Source organism: Chiloscyllium plagiosum, unplaced genomic scaffold, assembly GCF_037043375.1.
Source record: "Chiloscyllium plagiosum isolate Xiang-an unplaced genomic scaffold, Cpla_swu_hap1 HiC_scaffold_45, whole genome shotgun sequence".
In the NCBI taxonomy this organism is placed as follows: Eukaryota; Metazoa; Chordata; class Chondrichthyes; order Orectolobiformes; family Hemiscylliidae; genus Chiloscyllium; species Chiloscyllium plagiosum.
Genome location: NW_028270183.1, coordinates 67,225,333 through 67,249,346, shown reverse-complemented (window position 1 = coordinate 67,249,346; position 24,014 = coordinate 67,225,333).

Genomic DNA, 24,014 nt, shown 5'->3' with positions numbered 1-24,014 from the left:
ACGGGCAATTTAACATGGTCAATTCACCTGACCTGACATCTTTGGATTGTGGGAGGAAATCGGAGCACCCAGAGGAAACCCACGCAGACACGGGGAGAATGTGCAAACTCCACACAGTCAGTCGCCTGAGGCGGGAATTGAACCCGGGTCTCCATCACCATTCAGAGCTACAGCAATACTGAAGTAGTGCGTTCAACCCAACAAGAATTTGAAACAGGAAGGTGAAAAAATTCAGCCATTCGAGGCTATAACTAGATAACTGGAGCATACATTTGAACGTCTCAATGCAGCTGCACAGGAATTGAAAAGGAATGAAAACCTTTTAAAACTGTTACACAGGAATACTGTAAGGATTGGTTACTGATCCGGACTCATGGATACGTTAGGGTAAATTAGGCATTTTTTGGTTTAACAGAAATTAACGTCTGCAGTTACACAGTGACCTGTGCTGGAACCTCAAATATTTTCACCCCAATCAACGATTTCGATCGATGGAACAAATATATTCTAAATAAATTTGTCAATGTCACTAAGATAGACAGGAGGTGGAGAATATGTGTCTGGATAAGCAAAAGATAAGCATGTGGCACATTGAAATGAAAGGTGGTTAACAGTGAATTCATGTATTTTCTTAGGAGGAAGAAAAGGTTTTAATTTCCATAAATTGAGAGAGATTATAGGATTTAGCCATAAGTGTGTACTGGAGGGGTCATTCTGACCGTTTCAGACGTCGGGTTTTGTTTCAGCTCCCTGACAGTCTGCTCCCTGATGTCAATATTACAGTGATGCTGGAAAAGCACAGCAGGTCAGGAGGAGCAGGAACGTCCAAATTTCGGATAGAGGCCCTTCATCATGAAGGCGACCTGGAGGTTGCAGAGAGAGAGAGAGAGAGAGAGAGAGAGAGAGAGAGAGAGAGAGAGAGAGAGAGAGAGAGAGAGAGAGAAGAGAGAGAGACTTACTGAGATCTTTGTGGAGAGAGAAGAAATTCTTCACGGTAGTCATCCTTGCAAGAAGATTTGCAATAAGTTTAGAATCAACCAGGCGAAAGTGAGTACTGCAGTTGCTGGAGATTAGAGTCAAGATTAGAGTGGTGCTGGAAAAGCACAGCAGGTCAGGCAGTATACGAGGAGCAGGAAAATCGACATTAATAGCAGGAGCCCTCAATCCCAGATGAAGGGCTCCTGCCCAAAACGTCGATTTTCCTGATCCTCGGATGTTGCTTGACCTGCTGTGTTTTTCCAGCATCACTATAATCTTGACTCTAATCGCCAGCACGTGCAGTTCTCACATTCACTTGCTCCCTCACGTTCCTAGTGGCCACATTGCTCTCAGTGCACAGCGAACATTTGTTATGGTGGGTTTACAGTGGGGAGTGGAGCTATATGGTGTTTTAAACATGTATCAAGGTCTTTATCCGAGAGACAATCCGAGAGGAGAATAACAGATTTCTTCTGAATGAAGAGTACGTGGCTGATGGCAGAACAATGGGTATTCACAAAAATGATGTATTGTGTACAAATGTCAACATTAATGGAATGAGGGACGGAGGATCCAATCAAAATAATGACAACATAAAATAAAGACATTGCCAGATCTTCTGAAATGGTTAGTTATACGACATTCGCATATCATTTCACAGAAGCATTCCAGTCACTGAAAACGTCGAGGAGTCATTCACACAGCACAGAGAACTGTGTAAACCAAGGTCTGCTCAGTCCAACCTGGCAATATAGCAACAGAAGAAAACTAAGCAGACTGCGTCAGTCCATTGATCTTTCAATACGTTCTAGATGTCTCTCCAGCACGGAGAACGGCGCAGATCACAACAATATAGTTGTATCCAGGCCACTCTGAATGAAGCACTTTAACGAGTTTGTGAAGAATTTCATTACACTGGCCCTAAACTTCAAATTTTATGATGTAATCTTCCAAATTATGGTGAGAATGGATTTCTAAATAACTGAAACAAACCGAATAGGAGAAAGATGAGCCAGCAATGGGCAAGTTCATTTCCTCCTGTTAATTTCTCATGGACAGCCTTACAATGAATCGCACAAAACTGCTCTAAATTTCCAAAATCATGCTTTGAAGAAGGGCACAGCCGTGACATGGTGTTAAGATTGTGGCAGAATCAGAAATTTCCGGCCGGAGCTCCTCTGCTCTGCACATTCTTTCGTTACTTTTTCTCTTATTTTTCTTATTTTATTCCCAAACGTTTATGTTTATAAATGATACTCGGAGGGGAATTTTGGAGGGTGGCACAGCGAAGCGAGTACACAATGTGGATTCACGCACTGGAGACTGCCACGCGGAGGCGACTCCGGAAGGGGAGTCGCAGACCTGCAGCAGGCGTGGGAAGGTGGCTCCAGGAGGGAACTCTCAGAATGAAGACTATTGTAGGAAGATGATTCCCAGAGATGAGTTGCACCTCCGAGTTTGGCTCCAGGATGTGACTCCCAGAATGGAGATGCAGAATGTCCCAGAGGTGAGTCCTAGATACAGGCTGGCACCAGAGACAAGTCCCCATGTCAGGCTCCAAGGGGAATATGGCACGAGGAGGCGAGTCACGGACCGAATTCTCAGTTTGGAGGTTGGCGCAGCGAGGAGATTCCCAAAAAGGAGTCCTAGATCAAAGTTTGCCTCCAAAAGGTGAGTTGCAGAATGGAGAGGGTATGGCGTGGTGTGTCGAATCAAGGACTCTAGTTTTGACGCCCGGTCTTGTCTGAAGACTGAGCCCAGTGCCATCCAGAAACTGGTTCCAGTGCGGTCTGGTGACTGGGCCCGCTCTGGTCTGCAGCATTATTCCTGATGAAGGGCTTATGTCCAAAAGGTCAATTCTGCTTCCCTTTGGATGCTGCCTGAAATGCACCACACTCACGACTTTGATCTCCAGCATCTGCAGTCCTCATTTTCTCCTTGGATGGATTTTCTATCAAGCGCAGGCAGGTGGGATTAGTTTAGTTTGGGCTTATGGTCAGCATGGAAAGGCATGACGGAAGTATCTGTTTCCATGCTGTATGAATCCATACCTCTTTCACTGTCTGTACTGCCACCTTCATGAATACACTGGATGAGACCCAACTGGTTCAGCAACTTATCAACCTTCAATTCAATTCGCGTTCTGAGTAATTACACCTAATGAATTCTAATCTGTTCCCATTTCTGGAATTTGTTTCTGTATCTTGCTCTCAGGAGTAAAGATGACCTTCGTCATCGACTGAGTTCATTCAAGCACTGTACCTGGGAGAGAATATACATGATACCCACTGCTGCTCTGACAGTTCTAGAATCAAAACAGTTCAATGAAACTGATACTCCATGGTCACTGACAGTACAGTCCTCTCCATTGTGCGAGGTTACTGGTTCTGCTGAAAGTGGTGACAAAAAGCCATGACCATCTCATTTTGAATCAAACTGGCTTCACGCTTTGCAGCTGATATAGTTTCAGGTCCAAATATGAATAATTTTGCTCTCAAAATATTATTAACCGTAAACCTGACAGAAGAGAACAGCAAAGGGTAGATACACCACTGACGCAGAAGTGAAGACTAGGCATGTTATGGAGTTTTGTTCGTTGACAGAAGACAAAGAAACAAATCAGTTCAGGACGAAATGGGGTAGTCATGGTTCTGACCACTTCTTTTTCTCCTCAGACGTTTGTTAATGGAGGTTAGGCAATGTATGGAACAGGAATGGACTTTGAGATGGACCCTGAATACATTGGTTTATATCTTTGCCGAATGTAGAGAACAGAAATAGCGATGCCATTCGCAATGGTTTCCGAAGCAGTCAGTGGGCAGAGATCGACTTACTAGGAACGCCGACAATAGCAAGGGTCGGAGAGTAACCTGCCTGAATAATCATCGACACACATTCTATCTGCAATATTAACGATGCAGAAGTCCTTAGAAAGATACTAATGACAACAGGATAAACTGCTGTCCATTATTTTAACAGTCTAGTGTTCTCAGATTCTGATGCATTCCTGGAACATTCCATTCTTATGTTCCCAGATTCTGATCTCATTCCTGATTCGGGCTTATGCCCGAAACGTCGATTTTCCTGCTCCCTTGCATCTGCCTGACCAGTTGTGCGTTTCCAGCATCAGACTCTCAACTCTGATCTACAGCATCTTCAGTCCTCACTGCTCCCTTTAACTTTGTCTTGTTTGCATCTTCTTTAACTTGCACTCAATAGAGAGAACCCATATCAGCCATTCACACCTTAATTTAGTCTCAATTTGTTTCGATTTTCTTCCACCGTAATTAAAGACCCGTTTGAATTTTGCATTGCATCTCCAACTCCTCTGTTTCCCGTCACCCGCCAGCTCTGCCCAGGGATTAAAAGTCCATTTTTCTAAACCTTTTCAGTTATGAAGAAAGGTCAGTCTGGACTTGAAATATTATCTCTGGTTCTTTGTCTCTGCAGATGTTTCCAGACCTGTTGACTTTCGACAGAAATGAACACACAGAGAACACATTTTAAATTAACAAAATGCTTGTAATGGAAATCTGAAACAAAACTGAAACTTGCTGGAGAAGCTGGAAATTTGTAGAAGGGTCACTCAATCTAAAAGCTTAACTCTGCTTTCACTTCACAGATGCTGCATAAGATGCTTAATTTCTCATGCAATTTCTGCTTTCAGACAAGATTCAAAGACGTGTGTCTAATCTGCTCAAATGCCCTGCTCAAGACGGAGAGCCATAAACGAAAAAATGAATGATAACGCAAGGTGCACAGATTTCTTGGTTCTAAAGCTGCATCGGGCTGTCATCACTACAGAGATCTCAATCAAGGTCTCGAAGACAAACAAAGGGAACACATTCACTCTAAACACAGAAGCTGGCATGATCGGAAGGAAAAATATTTAGATGAATATGTTAAAAGATTTTGAGGAATGTGACCAAGTGGAGGCGTGAAACCACGGAGAGACCCAGTGCAGAATGAGAACATTAAAATGGAAGTGCTACTACATCAGAAGCTAGAGTATATCAATCGGTGCAGGGCTTATGGGGAATAGGTATCGATGTGAATTGCAGACAGCAAGCAGAAATTGATTGCAGATCAAAATTGGGCAATCACATGGTGCTGCAGACTGCAGCAGAAGCAGAAATGTGTCCACTTAAAAACTCTATAATTTTTATCGGGATTATCCCTCACACGATAAGGAACATCAAGCTGATCGATGATTCAGGGATGTGCTTGAATGAACTTGTCAGTGTCAGAACGTTGTTTACTTGAGCCCAAGGAGAACCCATTAAAGATGCAGCACTTGACTGCTTCCATTCCAATCAGAAGAACCAACATCTGATAGAGACAACGAAATGATCCTCAGACCGACAGATCACATCATACTCAGAGGTTCTGCCATATCCAGTCATAAATAATTATTGACTCATAAAAAATTCTCTGGAGGACAGAGGTCCACAAACATTCTCACTCCAAATAAGGGAATAGCCCTACATATCAGTGTGACAGGCAAGCTGTAGTATCTGCAGCATCCTCAGTCAAAACTGTTGAATGGATGATCCGCCTCACCCTCGGGCCTGATATCCACAGGATCAAAAATGCCCTTCTTCAAACAATTCGATTCGCTGCACGTGACTTTTGTAAAGAGCTGAACACAGTAGAAACGACAAAACAATGGCCCCTGACACAATTCCTCTAATAGGACTGAAGACTTGTGCTGCACAACAAGTCGTATCCATGGGGAAGCTATTTCATTCAACTTCTCATGATGACAACGACCTGGCATTGTGAAAAATTAATCAACTATGTCCAGGTGTTTAAGAGGAGACTAAATACAATCTGAATAATTAACACTCCCTCAGTCACATCAGGATACTCAAATGAGTTAGACAAACTGTCAGGCAGCACATAAATCACCTGTTCAGTGTGTTTTCTGTTTGGTCCGCATGTGGTGATGACACTGCTGTGGAAATATCACTGGATTACAAATCAAGACTAGGCTTCTGCTCTGGTCGCTGATCGACGTTACAAATGATTAATTACGTGTCGAGGTACAAAGTCTGCTGTCAGGAATAGTGACCCTGAAGCCAATATTGAATGTAAACATCGAATTGCGTTACCAACGTACATTCAGCAAGTGAGTCTCCCATGCTTTCCTGCTGTGCCTTAAAAGTGACCCCAGACATGCAAACATGTGATTATCTGTTCAATGGACTCTGCATTGGCCAAGAAAGACATTTCATCCTGTCAACCTTCTCCGAGGTCTTAAAGGAGATAAACAGGTCAGAATATACACTCCCAGTCTCGGTAGCGGAAAGGCAGCGGGAAGCACAGTTCTGTCGACTCTGCAGAGGCCTCTTTCTGAACATCTGAAAGCTTGTAACACATTTCCCACACACTGCACAGAAGCATCGGGAAAAGATAAGGCGATTGTATCAATTCAACCTTCCTTATTCTAGTTCATGACAGAACATTTCCTCAATATACTTTCCCACCCACGTACAGATGTGTGATGACACATCTTGAACTATACAATAGGAACTGTAGCAGTCTTTTCGGTCCATCAAGTTTGCTTCCCCATTGAATATGCAGGTAGTTCTCCAAAGCATGTGTTTGTTAATTGCAATTTACCCGAGGAAGGACACCACTTTGACTCTGGCAACGCATCCATGCCAGGACAAGTGCAACAGAGATGCACTTGTCCTGGTATGAGAACTCCTAGAAGCATGGCATTCCAACTGGTACTCGATCAAGAAACACATCGAGTTAGAACCCATGTACCACCCCGAGAAAAAGATCAGGAAATGACGTCACCGCAGGAAACGACATCACGATCCCAAAGAAACCCAAACATATAAATACAAAGCAGGAATTATCAGCAGTGCTTCGCCTGGAGGCACACTGAAGATAGTACAAATCGGGTGATGTAATGTCTGGAAATGAATCGTCCAGCTCAGGAAGCAGACCTCCATCCAGATCTCAACCTGAGCTACAAATCTCAGAACTAGCTCAGCAATGCTCAATGGGGCGGCACGGTGGCTCAGTGGTTAGCACTGCTACCTCACATCACCAGGGGCCAGCTTCGGGTGACTGTCTGTGTGGACTTTGCACATTCTCTCCGAGTCTGCACCGGTTTGCTCCGCTTTCCTCCCACAGTCCAAAGATGTTCAGGTCGATTGGTCTTGCTAAATTGCCCATTAGTCAGAGGGAAATGGCTCTGGGTGTGTTACTCTTCAGAGGGTCAGTGTGGACTTGAGGGAGCGAAGGGCATTATTCTACACTGTAAGGAATCTGGTCGATGCTGCTGTATTTTTAAGTATTATCTTGTTAAGGATTTTAAGTCTTTAGTTCTACAAGTCCCGCAAGATCACTTGATATTTCTCAGAGATTTTCTGGGTCTTCCTCTATGAAGACATATGCAAAATAACTGCTCAGTTTCTCTGCCATTTTCCTTTTCTCCGCAATAAATTCTTTTGTCCCCATTATCACTTTCCACAATCGATCTTGATTTTTTTTTGTTTTCCTTGAAATTTAGATATTAGATTTAGTCAGTCTATGTGTTCCTTGTTTGTTTGCATGCACGTTGTCTTCCTGACTGTCTTCGTTTGTCATGAAGAAGTGTTGCACCACAAACGTCGTCTTCTCCACCGACTGATGCTGTCTGGCTTGCTGCGTTCTTCCAGTTTCGTGCCTGTATATTTTGAATTCCAGTATCTGCAGTTTCTTTTGTTTTTTTCTTGATCTGCTTAATTGCCTTTTGGCCGTCATTTCATCGACCGTAAATTTGTCAGAAGTCTCAGTTTCCTCCAAGAAACGGAATTATTCTGAACCCACTTACTTTGATTTGTTATATTTACCATCTTTGAGTCACTTTACCTTTCTTGGCTGTTTGTGCCTTAGAGAAATATATGTACTCTGCAGACATTGCAATAATTGTGGAAATAATAACCATTGTTTGTCTCCCACTAAATTTGATATTGTACTTTGCCAATGCAGCAATGTAGCAACTTGGCCTTGTAGCCTGCGGGCATCCATGATATTTGAACATAATGTCCAAACATTCTGCATTGTCTGCAAACACCGTGTGAAATGCAATATATTCTTGTCACTGCTCCTTAAAAGTTTCCTCACAGCAAAATTGTTAATTAGTTCTTCTGACCACACAGTGCCAAATCTGAAATACCGTGGTCTAAAATTTTTTTCACAAATAGTCTTCATACTACCTCATATGCACTTACGGAATTTAATTTTCAGAGCATTGGTAGTCATTTAGTTAACGCAGTTGAGAATCAGCTTGAGATTATCCGGCATTACTGCAACACCCACGATACTTGCATGTCTAATGGACAGACCATAAGACGTCGAAAGTTTTGATGGCAGTCTTGGTTTAGATGTATAACGTGCAATTGTTTGTTTTGCCTTGTTACTTGTAAGCTCCACTCAACTGTTTCTGTGAAATCTGTTGGACGAAAACTGTGGTGTTATTAGACCTGGACGGGACATTCGGTGAGGCTCATCTCGATGCTTAAATGAACCAACCAGATATCCAGCATTGCAGGGAAAGCATATTGAACCTTCCCCCTCTGTTAAGATATGTGTAACAGTATTCTGTCTGCTCCATCACACTCAATGTACATTTGTTGCAGCAATGTACACCAAATTAGGCTGCTGTTCCACCACCCTCACTATTGAATGCAGCACATTGCTCAATGATCTAGTACTCCAAGATGGTCAATTCAATTCAATAAGTCACGAAACGGAAGATTTGAGCCAGCAATATGATATCGACAGGGAAGGTTAATGAGCAAACCTTCAACAGAAACAACATCATATGAGTTATCTGTTTTGGTAGCAAGGAAGAAACAATCTTAACAATTTAAATGAAGGGAAATTGAAGAACTCTGATACAGACGGTTTCTGTGGTCCTGCAACATGAATCATATGAACTCAGTCTGCAGATGCAGCATGTGCTTGGGAAGTTAAGTGGAATGATGCTGCTTCTGGCAAAAGGTATCAGGTTTAATTGAAGGAATATTTTAGTGCATCTGGAGAAGGCATTGTTAAGACCACATCTGATACATTGTGTGCAGGTTTGATCTTCGAAACTAAAAAGAGGACAAAACTGTTTCTTGAAAATTTACGAAGATATTTCCCTTTACTCGCTTCTGGAATGAAAGCCATTCGTAATGAAGGATTAGCAGTTCAAATCTCAGATGAGAAATCTTATTGAAGCATTACCAATTTTAAGGATAGTGCAGCAGCTGAATACATCTTTTCTCTCGTTAAAGAGATGAAAGCTATTGCGTACATTTTAGGAATAAGATGCACTAAATTAACTCAGATATTTTAAAATCGATTTTTAAAAATTATGCTGACATGTATACATGACATCCAATTGTAAATGAGGGGCATTTTTCCCGATGAAAGGCCCTGTGCATGACAACACTTTTGCATTTGTGATTATTTCAATGATTTTGAACCTCTGCAAAGATTTATTTGCTATGTGTGTCTGAAAACATGTACGTTTGTATGTGCTATGTATGTGAGCGTCTCTGTGTCTCACATTTTTTTGAGAAAATGACGGAGCTGAGACCTATACCATTGTCCATATCACTAAGCAGAATCAAATATGTCATCATCACTGGATAACTACCTGTGCCATGAGCTAATTGGCACAGGGTCAATACGATTAAGAAGGTAAATGTGTGGTTCAAAGATTGGTGTTGAAGAAATACGTTTGAATTCATCGGACTTTGTCACCAATACTGGAGACGAAGTTAATTATTCCGATGCCACTGTCTTCTTCTGAACCGTACAGGGACCAAACTCCTAGTGAATCGCACATCAAGCCCTCCAGGCGGGTTTGAAACAATACTGGTGGAGGGAATGGGAGGACTCAGTTCTGGCGAATTTCGAAAACCCAAATAAAGACGTTAAGTGTGTAGAACTCAGAAGTATCGAACTCAATATGAAAAGACAGCTGAAATTACGACAAGTACTTGACAAACTTGAGTTTGTCCAAGCAGATAGGTCCATCACAAAAACAGAAAAATACAATCCAGTTCGGAAACTTAAATTGATATTAAGGCAAATGGCTTGAAAAGATAAAGAAAGATAAAGAAGCGCCATGTAAGAAGAAAGAGGAAGAGAAAGCGAACAACGAGAAAGAGAGAGTGAATTCGAACTTAAGAAATTGCGAATTTGTCAGGAAAGTCTAGTTAACAGGGTGGAGATGAAAAGGGAAGTTAGTGCTGCACATAAGTATGTTAAACAATTGCCACATTTGATGATAAAAATGTCAAAGCCTTTTTGTTTTAATTCAAAAAATTGGTGTGGCAGATGCGGTGTGAAGAAAACCTCGGCGTAGTGCATATTCAATGTCTGCTGGGAGGTAGAGCTAATGATTTTCATGCAGCGCTGTCAGATGACGGGTCAAAAGCTTTGCAGATGTAAAGCAGGCTATTTTGAGTGTTTATGAACTGGTACCAAAAGCGTAAACACAGCGATTAAGAGACATAAAGAGACTTCCGTGAGTGTGAAAGAGTTAACTATAGTAATTTTAATAAATGTGTGCAGTCCTTAAAAATAGATAAGACACATGAGATTCTAAGAGAGAATATTAGGCTGGAGGAGTTTTCTTTTCAGACTTACTTCCAGAGATGAAATGAATACATGTGAATGCATGAAAATTTCAAAACGTGAGAAGAGCGGCAGTGACGGCACAAGAGTATGCTCTGGTGCAAAAAGGAAAAAAAAAAGCCTTGTCACATGAATTCCATGCTATGTGATACAGAAATTGTGAAAAGCAGAGATATATCACCACAAAAGAAAGAGTAAAGTACACAGGTAAGAGGTTACCACAGGTTAAAAATAAAGAATTTCAAGAGCTTTAAGACGCGCTTAAAAGCCTCATGTGTGTTCAGCGCCGTAAAGGATGATATGTAATGTCATAGTACTGGTCTTTGAAGAAAGGCAGTGTGGTGAAAGATATGGAAAATCGTCTAAGATGTGGAAAAGAATTAGTGAACGTAATAAAGAGTCTAAGATGTGGAAAAGAATTAGTGAACGTAGTACAGAAAACCCCAGAATACATCCAGGAGACGCAGGAGTGTGCACAGACAAGACATGGGCTTGGTATGAAGTGAGTGCCTAATCTCTACAAAGAAATCACGTTTGTGCGTAACTTTTACTTGGGAAGACCAAGAGGGAAGGGTAATCATTTGCAACATTGAGAGATACGGGATCTAATCAGTCTCTGCTCTTGAGAGATGAACGTATTTGCACTATTACTGAAAGGTTACAAGAGAGAGTGGCAATTCGTGGAACTGGTGAACATAAATTTATGTATGATCAGGTTGGAGGGCCATCTGGAGACCGGGGAAACAACATGGGAGTCATTGACAGTGTGTCAGTTGAGGAATTCAGTTTGTTCTTGGGAATAATTTAGAAGTATCCAAGCTGAGAGGGACATCACTTGTTGTGGAGAAGCCAAATAAATACACGGGAATTGAGGAGTTAAAATGAAAGTACTGAGGAGTTAAAACTAAAATACTATGGATATTTTCCAGACTGTATAGGAAAAGATCCTATTATAATAAGTCACAGCAAGAAGCAATAACTCGAGACAAACTGAGAACTTGTGGGTTGGTAAGCTGACACCCTGTTTGATGTAGTGGTGCTGAAAAAAATAACAGGCAGAGAGCCAGGCAGAAGTGGTTAGTCCTGGAAGGCTAATGCACTTACAACAGAGAGAGATGAAAGAATAATCTGGCCATTAGAAATGCACCAAACGAATCTACTCATTTTACTCCTTTTCACTGAATATTCAGATATGAAGTGAGAAGCCTTTTGAAATTAATCAAATAAATAATCCAGTAGAAAGCCATCCATTTTTCCCAATTCCTCTGCGTCTGCCGCATCTGTTCGCAGGATGATTAATTCCATCATGGAAAATCCGAGATGGCCTCCTTCTTCCAAAACTACAATTTTCTCTCCCACATGGTTGACGATGCCCTCCAACGCATCTCCTCCACTTCTCGCACCTGCACCCTTGAACCCCAACCATCAAATGCAACAAGGATAGAACGCTCCTGGTCTTAATTCTCCACTAACCTCCGTATATATCACATCATCCTCCTCCACTACCGCCCAAATGTAAACAGATTCCACCATGATGGATATATTTTCCTCCCCACATCTATGAGCATTTCAGAGAGAGCATTCCCTCCGTAACTCCATTGTCAGATCCACGCTCTATACGAATGCTCACCCTACTCCCGGCACCATCATTCGCCACTGCAGGAAGTACAAATCCTGCGCCCACAGCTCCCACATCACCTCCATCCAAGGCCCCAAAGGATACTTGCACATCCGGAAGAGGTTTGCCCGTTCCTCCAACATTGTCATCTACTGCATCCATTGCATACATTGGGGAGACAGGACGACAACTTGTGCATCAGTTCAGAGAATATGTCTGGGAGCCTACAGCGACCAACACCAATACCCCGTTACTGAACGCTTCAAATTCTCCTCCCACTCCAACAATAAAAAGCAGTCTTTGGGCCTCCTCCTGCGACAAATCCGAACCACCAGATGCATGGAGGAATTTAGCATAATCTTCTGCCTTGCGACCCTGCAATCACACGAGATTAATGCGTATTTCACCAGTTTAAACATTTTCCCTACCCCCATCTTATCTCAGTCCCACGCCTTCAACGCAGCAGTGCCCTCTTCATCTGAATATTATCATTCCCATCTATCCCCTCCAGCATCCTCTCTGACCTAGAACATGTTCCACCACCATCATCGATCTATTGCATTCTCAGCTACCTTTCCCCGCACCCCCCAACCCCCCCACCGGCTCCAATTCCCTCCCATTTATCTCTCAGGCCCCAGGTCACAAGTGTCGTTTCTGCTGAAGGACGTATGCCCAAAACATCGATTCTCCTGCTCCTCCGATGCTGCCTGACGTGCTGTGCTTTTCCAGCAACACATTCCCTACTCATTGAGTTGAATCTATCAATAATATGCCTCAGTACAATTTTCAGTGAGTGTGGTAGATGAATCGTCTGCTCAAGTCCTAGCTGTTTCTGGTGGAGCACTATAGAAGTGATCGAAATGAATCTTCTTGCATTATCTTTAACTTACAATGTTTTTGATGAACTGTTCGAAATTACATTTGTAAATGGATTCAACCTCCATTTACAAACAAACCTAACAGGGTCATGTGGGCCAGCAATGAACGTGTTCACCTCGTTCTGCTAATATCTCTAGGACAACATTACAATGAATCTGTTGTATCTGCTCTGAGCCGAATTAGACATTCATTGAATTATTTGATTTTTAAAAATCATTTGTGGAGCTGCTGGTGTTGCACCAAAGTGGACAGAGTCACATTCCACATGACGCCGGATTCAATATGTTTACTGAAAATCATAAGCTTTCAGAGCGTGCTCCTTCGGCAGCTAAAGCTGGTGAAGAGGATGTCCATGGAGATTTTGACTTTGAAATAAAAACAATTTGCTGCTTTTGCAGTGAATTGGGGTGGGGGTGGCAACAAGTGTGGCATTTCAGCACTTGATCCAGAAAAGTGACAGATTGATAGTCAGTCATTCTAAAACAACTGCATGGAGATGCAGACACAGTGATAAACACATTAACAAAGAACATACAACACAGAGACGCATATATGCACAAGCATATAAAGGCACACAGAGGCATAGACAGGCATATACCGGCAACAACACAAGCACAGATGCAGCCACACACATGCACAATCATAAACACATAAACACAAGAAGAACACAAATGCACAGACAAAAACACAAATACTCATGCATACAACCATTAACACATGGAAACTTGAACATGTGCATGTACAGTCACAACGAGACAGTAGTACCTTTAGAACAGAGAATGACAACTTTTTAGTTTATTAAACGATGCTATTTTACGGGAAAAAGGAGGAGAATTGTTTTGAGAAACATATCAGACTTGATCGAGCCGCAGAGCAGACTGGATGTTCGCAAAGATTAAGACCTGTTCCAATTTATATGCACGTATGGCGTTAAAATATCTTGACATGTGTCTCGAGAATCCAGTGCATGGTAAGGTTGCTGACGTTTTGATTGTCGAAAGCAATGCCAGATAGGTTTGTGGTGCTGAACGTTCCATTCTGTTCCTAATATTGTGACCTTCTGCTCCAAACGAGGTGCTCATTTGGTGCGTGTTCAACACACTTTAGAAATAATCGATCCTACATTGAAATAATAACATCCCTTTCTCCTTCGGTTGTGCTGTCAATTGTGTTCCCAACCCAAGGGGCACTGAAGACTGGGACATTGAAGATATTCATGGCTGAGTTCGACTGACTTTTACTGGACAATGGACTCAAGGATTATTTGGAACAGACAGGAATGAGGTATTCAGCAACAATCGTATCAACCATGAGCTTTCTGCATTGTGCAAAACGCTCTGCGGCTCCAACGATCACCTGAGACTCCTATCCCATACGTTGCCCTCTCGCTGAAACCTTTAACATTTTTCAAATGTAAAGGGATATCCCATTCAGACACTCAAAATCATTACAATTAGACAAGAGGAGACCATTTTTCCTTTCTAAGGATTTAGACATGAAGAGAATGATGTTGCCCAAACGTTGTGCCACTACAGAGCACAGAAGGAGAACATGCAACCTTTCCCAGCTGATACACAGGAATAGGGGAGCCCTGGTGAGCTCCCAGGAAACACAGAATAGAGAATAATGACCTATATCTTTGACCATATAACATAACTGGTTGCAAATAAAATTTTGTTGCAAGCAGTGGACGAGAGAGGATGGAAAATGAAACAGTGACACCCTAACATTGGTCAGAACATGAATGATAAATTTCAAAAGGCTATTCAGTTGGGAATTCTCTTCCTTTGAAGTTTATGGTATCTGGGTGTTTGCATTGCTTCAAGGCTCAGTTTCTTTGTCATTTTTCACACAGCTGAACTTTTGAAAATGATGCACAGACAGGAAAACTGCTGCTAAGACGAGAATCCGATCAGCCACGATTTTCGTGCCTGATGGAGCAGTGGCAAAGTGTCTCAGGAGCTACTCCGGATCCTCAGTCCTGTGATCCGATGTTCCATTCTGCCACTCAAACCTGCTGGCCTGGAGCAGATGAAGGGCATTGCTCCAACTTCCTGGACTACAGTAACACAGGATATAATTCAGATCATCAGGATGGTCACACAAGGTTTGGCGTGGGTAGGAAAATGTTAATTGGATTGCCAGGCTGGTTTCGAGAAAGGTTCCCAGTCTCTTTGCAGATTCCACGACACACCACTCTGCAACTTGTATTTCATTTGTTCGTCATGTTCTAGACTCAGACTCCCTGTGAATGAAGACCACACCTCACCCAAAAATGGCTCACAAAATACTTTTGTTATGAAGTTGAGGGCATGAAATGTAACTTTAATAGAAAGTGAAAATTGAAAGCTTGCAAACACTTGTCATATGACTGATGTTATGGACTACGCCAGACCACTCAAAATATTTTTCAGCAGCTGACTCCGACCATAAATATGCAATTTGATTCAGTAACTGTACAGTGAAAGTTACCCGGAATAAGCTAACTCCATTGACTACTAGAGTTCAAAACAGACAGAAATAAAATCACGAAATTGCACAATGAAACACAAAGAACAGAATAAAAAAACCACTACAGAACTCAGTCTATCCAAATGAAACTTAATTTTGTCGTTCTGAATATACAGAACAGTCCCAATAAACAAACCACCTTAAAGACGACTTTGAAAAATGAACAGATGCTTACAGATTGAAGTCAGAAAGGCACAAAATAAAGTGAGAGAGTTTCCACACAGCTCACTGTTGAACTCCCAGCTCGTTCTGGACGGAAGTAAATTGCTCAGCTGGACAGCTGACCAAGCCCCGTTCATTTTCTCTTTTAACACCGAAGCGCTTTGGCTTGAAGTCACATCTGTATACACATAAACAAAACGGCCTGTCAATACAGTTTAATCTCTGCACCAAATCAGTCTGATCAGAGCACGGCCTGGTTTTTGACACCTCTGAAAATAAAATCAAGGTCACAGTATCCTGGAGAAAAAGAAAAGCTTTTAGAAACAAAGAGAGCAGCATAATGACACTGACTAGCTGCCTGAGAGTGTACTGCAATATTGATAATATGTAACATTTGGCTGTAATCTAAATATCTCAGTAGCTTTGAAACAATTGGAATTTAGCAATCAGTTTAAATTATGCCTCAAGATAATAAAACCCAATCAATTTTGATTGTATTGTTTTGACAACACTGAAACAATGAGAAACGTGATGTTTGAAGTATTAAAAAGGCACTTGGGAAAGTTAGACAGAAAGGACACCAACTGCCGTTGAAAGACAGCTATTCAAAGCAGTCTATTGTTATTGTTTTCATAAGAAACGTGTTTGCATCGGATGACTTAAGATGAACCAGGAAATCTAAAATGAGAGGAAGACAGAAAACGGAGATGACAGTCACTGCCTGGATTTGCAAACTAAGTTGCTGTAAATTTAATATGGGCTTTATTGGATCAGTACTTTGTTATAACGTTGCAGATAAAGAGCTACTCTTTAAGCGAACAATTTAGACATGTATATCGTTGTTGTTTACTGTTCACTTTTATAGTTTAAGAATAAAAATGATATTTACTCTTTGTAGAATAGAACTTGTTTCTTTCCCTGTCACTCATACTTTAAACAGGTTGGTAGACGAGGTGAGATTTTATTTGTGTTCAATTATGTTTACGTCATCATGTAGCACTTTCCTCCATCTGACTGCAACATTTAGTAATAGAACATTCTGAAAAATAACCAACTAATAACTTTACAATTGCAGAATATGAGAAGATAAGAAACAGGAGTAGGGAATTCGGACGTTCAAACATGCCCTACTATTGTATAAGATCATGGCTGATCTACTGTTGGCAGCAACTCCTCTATCATGCATTATTAGTTATAGTCCTCAACTGTCTGATAGATCAAAGGTCAATTTACCGTCGCTTTAAATAGTTTCAATGTTCTTGCTCCCCTAACTCTCGAAATTGCATAATTCCTGACTTTCACTAGCGTCTGTCAGAAGCAAACACTCCCTACACATACTCCATGACCTATTAAAATGTACAAAAGAGGTGAACGCAGTGCTGAGGTAAGAGTGACTGGTCCTGATATCAAGACAGTGTTTGACTGAAGATGGTGTCAAGGAGATCCAACTAAACTGAACTTAATGGGAATCAAGTGCAATCCTTCCACCAGTTGTGATCATTCAGAGCAAACAGAAAGACGTTTGAGGTTGGTGGACATCAATTCTCTCTGTCCCAGAGCATCTTTTTCTGTTAAGAACATCATAAGTTCTCATTACATTCAACTTTTAATGCAATCAACTCTTAATTTCTCACAGCGCTATAGATGAATCTTCACTCACTCCTCATAGTACCATCATTGCAGGGATTAGTCTAGTGAAAATCCTTTGCAATCGCTCTGTGGCAAGAAGATCATTTCTTATAAGGGAGAGAAAATCTGTTCAAAATAGCCCAAATAGCGTCTCAATAATGCTCTGAGAGTCGATAATAATAATTCCTAATACGCACTTCGTCATCTCTGTTTCTTCTCTGAGCAGTGCAATTAACTTTGAATTTAAAAGTCATTTGCATCTGTATGTGAACATGAATAAAGCCAGCAACGGAGGTGCATATGAAGATGAACATCACTCTCGGGGAGAGAGGCAAAGAGGAAGAATGCGCTTGAAATAGGTATGCCCACTTGCCTGAATGAAAATGAATTCTAGGAATATTGGAAACAGGCAGAGGAATAGACCTACGATTCATTTTTTTTCTTGGGACATATGTAGCCCTGATGATGCTAGCATGTTATGCCTATCTTCAACTAAGTAACTTGTCCAGCTGTTCTACGGGATGATAAGGTATAAAACACGTTGATGTGTGGTTGCAATCTCATAGAGGCCTAACCAGCAAATGATGACATAGTCCCTTCTCTAAACGACACGAGGCAAGCGCATAGTTTCTTTTTACAACACATGCTGATGTTATAATTTAAATTGCACCAATTTCATAAGACATGAACAGATTTTTTAAAAATTATATCCTCAATGACTTGAGCACCATGCACTTTCTGCCCACCTGTCAGATTCATTGCAGAAAACAAGCTAAACATCTGAAGTGCAATTATTTTTGAATAAATGAATAGTTACTAAGGAGGGGAACCTGTTATATTTGCATTTATGAAAGACACAGATGATGGTTTATTCAGAAGTTGCACTGAAGCTGAGGTGGAGACTGGGATATCGGGTTCGTGGTACTTGACAGGACTGGTGCAGGGACAGTACATGAAAAAGAAAATCCGAGCAGGACAAAAAAGATCATGGAGTTTGAGAACAGTCTGGTTCCTCTTTGCACAATCGTGAGTAATTTGTGAATATTAATTTGCTAGTTATAATTTGTACTGAATGAAATGTGTTACTGGAATTTCGAACTTTCCAAAATTTGCATATCATGAGTCGCAATTCCTTTCAATCTGTTTTAATTATAGATGGACGACTTACCAGGAACACCAACTATAGCGAGGATAGGATAGTAAACACCTTGAATAATCCTAAGGACATCTTCGATCCGCGATGCTAATGATATCCAAGGCTGGGAAATCCAGTAAAGACCCGCGGAAAAACTCCTATCCATTACTGCAACATTCCAATTTAATGTTCCCTGCTTCTGATCCATTGTTGAAAAATTCCAGACTAATGTTCTCAGTTTCTGATCTCTCCTCTCCCTCCTTGTGGAGCTGCTGATCCCTGTTCGTGCCGTTGACGATGCACCCGCTCGTACAGAAGGTTAACACATTGGAAGGATTCTCTTATTCATATAAGGGGCAATACCCATCAATGACACATTTAGGATCCATGGAGATTGACATTAATCACAGTTACTGCACAAGTAGCTCGAGTTAACCCTTTCAATTCAATACTCTAATTAAAATTCAAAACAAATGTTAAAAGTTACATATTCTGAATTGGATATATTAGGGTGACTGAAGGAAGAAATACTGGAGATGGCAAATCGATTGTTCAATTAGTCAATCTGCCTTGGATATGGGAGCAATGCAAAATGAATGACCAAACATAAAAATGCTTGGCTGTTCGGTAATGGAAACATACATCGCATAACTCTGGTCATTGTGAGAAAACTTATCGTCCATAATTTGAGTGCCAAATTTTCTAAAGACAAAGTGATTTATAACAGAAAAAAACTGCATCGGTATGTTAACAGAAAATTGTGCCTGCCCAGTGAAATTCAGGTTTATGTTCCAATATCAGGGAGGGAAGGTGAGGGTCATGTTGTTGATATAATTTTAATTAGAATCCCTAAAATATCTAGACAGGCCAACTGGCCAAAAAAAGTGCACACCGACCCTCCGAAAAGTTACCCACACCGAACCATTCCCCCATCATGCTTTTCTACATTTCCACTGACCAATGCACCCAACCTACACATTCCAGAACAGTAAGGATAGTTTACCAAACCTGCACATCTTTGGACTGTGGGAAGAAACCCTGACAGAAACTGGGAGAATATGCAAACTGCACGCATTCAGTCGTCCGAGGCCAGAATTAAGCGTCAATCTCTGGTGCTGTGATGCACCAGTGTTAACCACTGAAACACTTGCCGCCCGACGTTGATGTTATCGAAGGCAATGAACTGCAAGGAAATGTTGTCTTCTGGACTTCACAACAGTGTGATTACGGCATTCCGGAAAAGACAGAAAATCGGAGGAATTGTGGGTACATGGCAGTTCAGAGTGACGGGAAGGACAATAATAATCCACATTCATCAGTATTGGAACATTAACAAAAACAAAACTCATGTGAAGAGCAGACTAAAAGATATATCTGAAATGAAGAATGAAGAGAGACAATATTCATGGAAAATGTTTATTCAGCACAAAAAGAAACACAATGACTTTCTCTTTCTGCTAAAATATAGAATGTGCAAAGAGATAAGATTGTTAAAATTTACTCATGATAGTGAGCTATACAAAGTGAAATGAAGATTTGAAAATACATTGCAAGAGTGTGCAAACCTTATCAATCATAACATGATTCATAATTGAGGTACGGTTTCCCCTCTGTCAGTGATTTCCCACCACTGATTCACTGGCCCAGTCTCTCACCTCGTTTCTTATGGGGGTGGGGAAGGGGAGAACATCAGTTCCTGCTGCTTTTTGCCCAGTCGATTTAAATTCATCCACCGTTTGCCTGGAACCAGGTTGTTGGTGCAAATACTGAAGGGAAATATTCGTTTGAAACCTCAGCACAGATTGTCCCTTCGGTTTCGAACAAGCCCCATTCTTTATCTGGGAATCAACTAATCTAAGTATACTTGTAAAATACGTTGCGACTTTTTATTTACAGGATCTGCTATGGATATTTCATGGCCATTGATTTCCACTTTCTTATAAGAACCCCTTTGCACACTTCAAGTTGGAAGGGCTTCGCCTGCTTTTCTTATACTGTAGTTTCTTCATCAAACTAACAAATTCTTTTGATCAGTATTCACTGCAATTCCTGCTTTTGCCATTCACTCTTCAAAGAACACATTGGCGTTGACTTTTTAACGTATCACTATAAAAAAATCCTCGTCTTTCCAAACATGGACCCAACTGCATAGTGCCTCCCAGACTATGTTTGACAGATCCTGTGAAATGGTAGTGATCATACCGAGTGATAGTTATAATGCTGTGACAAAAGTGTTTCCCTAAGTTTGGACACTTCACCTCTGCACTACCCTTGTCTCTTTCCGTAATGACTTTGAAACGTACAGTTATGGCCACTCTCCCCAAAAAGTATTTCAAAAATCTTATATTCAGCATCCTGTCCAGTATCGACAGCCGACTTGTTTCGAACATCCTCCATCCTTACCAACCTGCCCATCCATGAACCTTCCTGCAGCCTCTCCTGTACATGATATCACTGTAACCTTGTCCATTTACCACAACACTTCTGCCTGTCCTATAACACCTCACTTTCTCTAACATTCCATCTTCTATACACACTTCATAGCTGTACTGATTCCTCCAGTTCCTCCTGGCTTTACTGCCAAAGTTCCCTTACGTAACGTTCTGAAGCCACATGAACCCCTCCTAAATCTGCAAAGATGTCCACTCTATACAGTCATCTCAATCTCTCTAACTTACTTCTGTCACCAAATTTTAGTTATCTCTGACCACCTCCAATCACTAATAGCTTTCCCAGCTCTCGAGCATCCTGCAACCTCTAAAACCGCCCATGTGTCTGTAACATCCTCCTGATCGTTGAACAACTTTCATTCCCTTCAACTGCCAGTCCATAGACTCCTTGCCAACGCAGTCACCTCTGATTACAACTCTGAGCAGTACTAACTTCATCCAGTATGTAATTGTCTACAAACTCTGCAGCCTCCATATTATTGTCACGTCTTCCAGTCCCTGTAATATACTACACATCCTTCTTATATTCCGGACTATGCATTCATCCCGTTCCGACAACCTTCGTAAACTTGGTGGCCTAATCAAATCTCTGTAATGCTTTATGCCATCAGATTCAGGGATGGCACGCTGCGTCAGTGATTAACGCTGTAGCTGTGCAGCGCTATGGACCTGGATTCGATTCCAACCTTGTGTGACTGTATGTCTGAATTTTGCACGTTTTCCAAGTGTCTACTCGGTTTTCTTCAGGGAGCTATGTTTGCCTGCAACAATCCAAAAATGTGCAAATTCGTTTATCAATTACTGTCAGGATTACGCTCCTGCTTTCACATTCTGCTTGAGTCACCACAAGGTTGCATACAGTTGAACATTTATTGAATAAAGGTTGAATATTGCACTTTTATTTCGCCATCAAACGACATCTTTCTGGTGATGAAATCTCATTTATCTTTGTGTCAAAACTCCATCTGTCTCATAGTAGATATTACGTTCATTCCAAAAAGAACATGAACATTTACTTTTTGACCAGAATTTCCTTCCCTAACACTATTAGCTTATGCACAGTTTTAGTTAAACAATGTGTCTCTTTGTTCTTTTCTGCTTATCTTCAGTCACAATTTCATGCTGTTCCGCATCTTCACATTTCCTCTTTAGATTTATAAAGTTACTTTCATTTGAACGCTGCCCCTGCATCATCTCTGTCAGTTTAATACCACTCCACAAACGTACCAATATAATTGACTATGACACTGGTCTCAGCAAGCTTCCATTCGAACCCAAACTTTTTGGACTTTATTTCCTTTACTCAGGCGATGTGGGTGTCTCTGGCTGGCCAGCATTCCTTGCCCAACCCTGCGAATCATTGGCTTGTTCGGCCATGTCAGAAGGCACTTGAGAGGCAACCACGTTTTTCTATGGAGTCACGCGATGATGTGGACACTCAGTGAGGTTGAAAACATTCTTGCCGTATGGGACTTGACTGGATCAGGTGGGCATTTATTAACATCAGAAATTCTCTAATGGTCATTTTGACATGTTTAATTGCATTTTGATGCAGTTTGCAATTGTGCAATTTGAACCTGGGTTCCCTGAACATTGGATTACTTTCTTGATAATTAGGCAAACGTTAATACCGTTAGACCATTACTTTGCCTGCTCATAGGTTTCGCCATGAATCAAACCACTTCTTCCTGCACAATTGTTTGATCATGAAATCTTCCTGCACTCTGGTATATCACTCAGTATCTCTCTATGTGGTGTCCCTTACTTTATGGTTCTAACTGTTGCCTCTGTCATCACCTCTCGCTCTTGCATCCACTCCAGATGCAGAGAAAACAGCATTCTCCACTTCTGAGAGAGGATGCAGCACAGACCATGGATGGAGACTGGGATTTTCCATATTTCTGTGGTATTCAGTTTCATCCTACATGGGCAACACGTGCTGTATCATTTTATTTCTCTATTCTGTCCAGTTCCCTGTCTCCTGTAGGTACTCAGGAAGTTCCTGACTCAGGAAGATTTCCCAACCGCTGAATGTCTCGAACATCAACTTATTGAAGATGTTTGGTCAGCCCAAGAGACAACGGGTAGGGAGGTCTGGATCCTTCACTAAGTCCGGCAGCGAGGTAAGATCACCTACAATAGACAGACAACACAGCAAAGGGAGGGATCAAAACATTGACTAACAAGATATTACTTTATGCAGTGCTGGAGGGAAGCACAGTACAGACACATCCCCGGCTCAATCTAAAATTAAACCAATACCTCCTGCCTCTTCCTGGCCCATACCCCTCCAATGATTTCCGATTCATGTACTTACCCACGTGTATATAAAACGTTGGAATTGTCTCCACATTCATATCTTTCTCAGGACATTCATTTCACACACAAACCACTTACTGTGTTACAGTTTACCTACATTTTTGGCATCTGTCGCCTCCATCCTCCATCCGTGTCTGGGAAAACCCAATTATGTGAACAATAAAAACAGCATTAACTCCATCTATACCCTGTATACTTTATAAAATTGTATATGGTCACCTCTCAGCATACAGGCACAACTGTAAAAAAAAAAGTTCCAAAGCAACCAGCGTTTCTTTATAAATTATACCTCTCATGCTCAGAAACTCCCTGTTTCATATCTTCTGAACCCTCTCCAGCTTACGAATATCAGTGCCATAACTGGACGGTCAGAAATATACACAGTATTCCAGAAGAGGCGTCACCAAAGATGCGTGCAATCTCAACACGACTTCCCAACTCCTGTACATAAAGGACTGAGCAATGAATTCAAACATAACAAAATGTTTCTAAGTACCCTGGCTATATGTGATGCAAACCTTAAAGAATTACGTTCCTGAACCCCAAGGTTCCACTGTTCTGTAATAGTATCGAAGGTCCTAACATTTATTCTTTCAGCGTCACCTTTGTTGGATCAGAATGCATTACCTCACCTTTATTCAGATTGAACTGGAACTGCAATTTTCAGGCCATTCAATAATTTCATCAAGATACCTTTGTAATC